This window comes from Calypte anna, chromosome 13, assembly GCF_003957555.1.
Source record: "Calypte anna isolate BGI_N300 chromosome 13, bCalAnn1_v1.p, whole genome shotgun sequence".
Classification (NCBI taxonomy): domain Eukaryota; kingdom Metazoa; phylum Chordata; class Aves; order Apodiformes; family Trochilidae; genus Calypte; species Calypte anna.
Window position 1 is genome coordinate 15,370,162 of NC_044259.1, and position 4,817 is coordinate 15,374,978.

The window sequence follows — 4,817 nt, forward strand, 5'->3', positions numbered from 1 at the left end:
TGAAGACAGCAGGCTTTTTGATGAGGGATTTTTAATGTATTTTAGCCATCTCCATGGAGATACTGAAATAAGAATATGATATATAACTTTTATATGTGCTTTAAACAGCTGATTGATTATCTGTTCATAATGTCCTGTAGTGAAATGAGGCAACCAGGTGCCACTAATTGCCAGGTAGTGGGCGTGAGCTTGGTAGTGAGCGTGCCAGGTAGTGAGCTTGTGTTAAGCCCACCTGTGCCTGATTAGGGTACCTTTTATTGGCCCCCTAATCCTGCTCATGCGCAGTTGGGGCCCTAATCAGGCACAGGTGGGCTTGACACAAGCTCACACCCACTACCTGGCAATTAGTGGCACCTGGCTGCCTCATTTCACTACAATGTCCTGCTTGACCAGCAGTTGGACACCTCTTCTTCGGAGCATTTTATAAAAAAGCCTGGGTTTTTGAGTGATGACACTGAAGTCCAGCATCCTAAAAATCCAAGGAAAAGGTGTCTCCAGCTCAGTGCCTCACTGGAGATGCTATTTCCTATTAGAAACCCCATTCAGTTACAGTCTGTCACCCTAATGCCTATGAGGAGCTCAGCAGGTTTAAACGGGATGTCCCCAAATATGGCACATCAGAAATTCCTAATTCAAGAAGTTGGGATTTTCAGAAGTGCCAAGAAGAACCAGGAGCACAATTGCCAGTCCACAGCTTTCTAATTTCTAAGTTAATTGAAATTCACTGGTGTTATAATTACTGTATTCAGAGAGATGCAGTCACAGAAATGAGTGGTTTGGGGGGGAAAAAAATGTTCTGTTCAGACACTGAATCTTGTTTCCCCTTATGTCAGGGGGAAGGAGACTGGATTTATGTATTGCCATTTCCATTAAGCAAAATCAAAAATCCAATAGGCAATTTCCTGTCATAAAAAGATCTGAGAGCAGATGGAAGAATAATCTAACTGAGATCCATTTTCTTTTCTACTAGCTTGCTCTATTTCATTTGTAAAGATCATGCCTGAAATGTCTTCCTCGACAAGGAGAACCTGTTCATTAAGTCTTAAAGTAAATGGCAAGCAAAAAGCTCTTTTATAAATCCAGAATGCTCATGGTGATACCAGGCATTTCTAATGACCTATTAACACCACAAAAACTCAAACAAAAAAATTATGAAGACCTCTGTTGAGTAAAGACCAGCAAAGCTTTCACCACCCGTAGGCTTTTCTGACTCATTCTCTCTTTGGCAATAGGAAATGCAGTTGCTGCAGAGAAATGAAGAATCTCATTAATTCATGGGGGAAGAGGAAAGAGCAGGAGCCACATGGGGGGAGGAATCTGTAGTCAAGGGATTTTCCTGACTGACCAGAGCATCTTAGTTGATGATCTTATGGGATGATGCTCTTATGGGATCTGTCTCGTTTCCTATTTCATGCTCAAAAACCACGACTGGAGGATTCAGATGGCAGGCTCTGTGCTTGTGAATCAGATCCTCAGAGGTGTGAAACGTGGGACAGCAAATGGAAATGAAATTTGGAAATAAAGACACAGGGACAGATCATTGGCTACAGAGAGAAAGGAGCAGCATAGGGGGTGAAAAAGCCCTGAGGAGATGCACAGTTGGCTGATAGTCCGTTCATAACATCTCTCTAGCAAATCTGGAATATTTTGGGACAGCCTCTCACCAGCAAAGTGCTCCTCAAGGGAGTATTTTCTCCAGTATAATTTAGAGAAAATTCTGGTGCCCTTATCTACTCTAGAACTGGGAGCTAAAATAGTAACAACTTACCTTCCATCCACTGGCTGTGCCAATACAGAAAGACCAGCCAAAAACAGGGCACTAGGTTACACAGCAACAGAATAAGATCCAGACATCCTAGATATTACTGAATTGGGTGCAATAAAAAAAAAACCAACTTGAAATTTAAGTAGAGAAGAGTAGGGAATATTTATTGCTCCATGGAACTGTAACCATAATCACAAACCAGCATTACTACAGTACTTGGGTATCCACAGGGCGCTAAAGCAAAGAGGTGTCATTGCAGCCAAAAACTGAATATGGATTTTAAAGCAGAAGAACACACAAAATTAAACAGGCTCGGAAAAAAATACTCCCCATCTGACCACTGGCCGTCCTGCCACACCCAAGAGCTGCCAAAAGAGCAGCCCCGGAGGCACAGGGAACGGCCCCAAAGGGCCACGCTTGCTTTGGCTGCCAGAAGAGCAGTCCCGCAGATGGGGATATCCCCCTTCCCGGGAGTGCCTTGCTCTTGCCCCTTCTTCCTCTTGCTGCTCCTCTCGCCCGCTCTTGCCTCCACTTTCCTTCCACACACGACTGATGCCTCTTCTTTCTTCTGCAGGAGGAGGACACGGGCAGGACCCGCAAGTCCCCACTCCCCACCTGACCACTGCCCATCCTGCCACACCCATCCCCTGTATCCCTAAAAGGAGATGAAGCACAGACCACACACCCCTTTCCCCTTGACACCACTCTAAGCACCTCTCACCCCGCACCACCACTCTCCCCCCTCCCCTCGGAAAAAACCTCGCCAATCGACTTTTCTCACCCAATTGGTGCTCCGGGTGTCCCTGCTGCTGCCAGCCGAGATCCAGCCGGTGATGGAAGTGGGCTTAGAGGCGGGCACCCTGGGCAAATGCAGCTGGGCATGCAAAGCAGTGGCCAAAGAGCCCGCACACCCCTGATTACGGGGCGCTCGACCCACCACCTGAACTGCAAAGTGCCCGGGATGCCAGGGCAATGGCCGGGCCCCAGCTTACAGGGTGGCCCTTGTCCCAAAGGCCTACGGAGGCTCCTTCTCTCCCTTTCAGGGGCACCCTAGACCCGCACCCCGCTAATGGGGCGGTCACACCACACAGGCTGCCAGCTGAGCACAAAGGCTCCCCGACCCAGAGCCTGGTTACAGGCAGGTCAACAGCCAGGGAGCTTGGCTTTCCTCTACGCCAACAGGAAGGAGGCTCAGCAGTCGGGCAGCGGAGCCTCACGGCCAAAGGCTGGGGGGCCAGGACCCCAGCCTCAAGGACTGTGGGGGGCAGACACCCGGCCCCAAACACCCTGTCCCAAGAGCCTTTGAAAGGCTGGGGCCAGAGAGACCGCCTGATTACAGGGGGTCCCCTCCAAACACCTCCCACCCAGCACAGGGGACGCATGCATACAGCCCTGCTTACAGGGAGCTGAGGCTGTTCTGGGGATACGGGGCTCCACGGCTCGTGACACACGCCCCAAAGGACAGGGCTGTCACCAGGGCTGTCAGCTTGCTGGCGGGACAGGCAGCCACACAGGCAGAGACCCGGGCCCTGACTACAGGCAGGTCGCCTCGCCCACGCCACTGTTAAGCGGCTTCGCTGCGTCCTTCCACAAAAAACTATAAAAAGGGTCAAGCCCGGACCGTCCCTCTGCTGGCGGGCTCAGAGGGGACCCCCCTGTTACTGCACAGAGCCCTGGCTCTCCCCTCAGGCGGCTCCCGCTCCCCTTCCCCTCAGGCGGCTGCTTCTTCCCGCCCCTGACCCCGCGGGACGCCCGCGCACTCCTCTCACGAGGGCTCCGCACCTAAGGGGCGGCTGCTCCCGCCCGGACAGAGCTGGGCAGGGAAGGAGATGATGAACCGGGAACACGCGGCTGGAAAAAGCACTTCATGGGGTACAAGCGGCACCGAAGAGCTGCCAAAAGAGCAGCCCCGGGGGCGAGGAGGTGGCTGAGGAGTTGAGGGCGTCTGAGGACCGATTTGGAAGCGTCTTTGTTGCCTGTATCTCCCTGTAGAGGGATCCCGATGGCTGGGGACGTTGTCCCAGCGGGCTGGGCAAGCTCAGGAAGAGGGAGCAAACTGGTGAGAGTTGTGCATGGCTGCAGGGAGTAACTCCGGAACTTCCGAAGGTGCAGGTGCATCCCGCAGCGATGATCTCCATGATCATTTGTCACTCCTTGTGACGCTTTTTCCTGGAGACCTGGCAGCAGGCAGAGCATCTGGGGGCCAGGCAGCCGGGGTAGGTGGGAATGGTGGGTACGGTGCTGCCCTCCTGTAGCCTGAAGGGGTTGATGCAGACGGTGTAGAGACACCGGGTTCAGGGGTGTCTGCCGGGAGTTGTGTTGCTGGAGGAGAAGGACAGCGGCACAAAAGTGGGCAGATGGTAAGGTGGAGGTGGTGGGTGGAGGGCAATGCCGATGGTTCCCTGCAGTGATCGCAGCCTTGTGATGCTGCAGCTGCGGCTGCCACAGCACTTGCTGGCACGAACCCACCGTGCATATCCCGAAGGTCCCTGCCCCAAGCTCATCTGTAGGCCCAGGGGGACCGGTTCCACCGGTTGGACCTTCATAGAATCCTAGAATTGGCTGGGTTGGAAGGGACCTCAGAGATCATCAAGTCCAACCCTTGAACCACCGTTGCGGTTGCTAGACCATAGCACTGAGTGGCTTCAAAAGAGCCATCCAGGCTCTTTTGAAATATCTCCAGGGATGGAGAATCCACTACTTCCCTGGGCAGCCCATTCCAATGCTTGATCACCCTCTCCATAAAGAAATTCTTTCTAATTCTTTCTTCAGAGCCTCCGGGCAGCTGGGGTGGCAAAAGGAGCTACAGCTGGAAAAATACCTAGTGGAGGCAAGGTGAGGTGCTGCTCTGTGTCTTCAGCTGAAACTGATAGAGTTCGGGTTACATGGGAATCGTGCTACTGGGGAGTAGGAATTTCTGCCTCATCGTTTCATTAGCTGGTACTGGGAGGTGTCTGTAAAGTATTCAGAGAATCCTGCTGTACAGCAAAGCTAATACAATATGGAAACTGCAAGAATTTATGAGCTGTGAAGTCCTTTGTTTATCATAGGA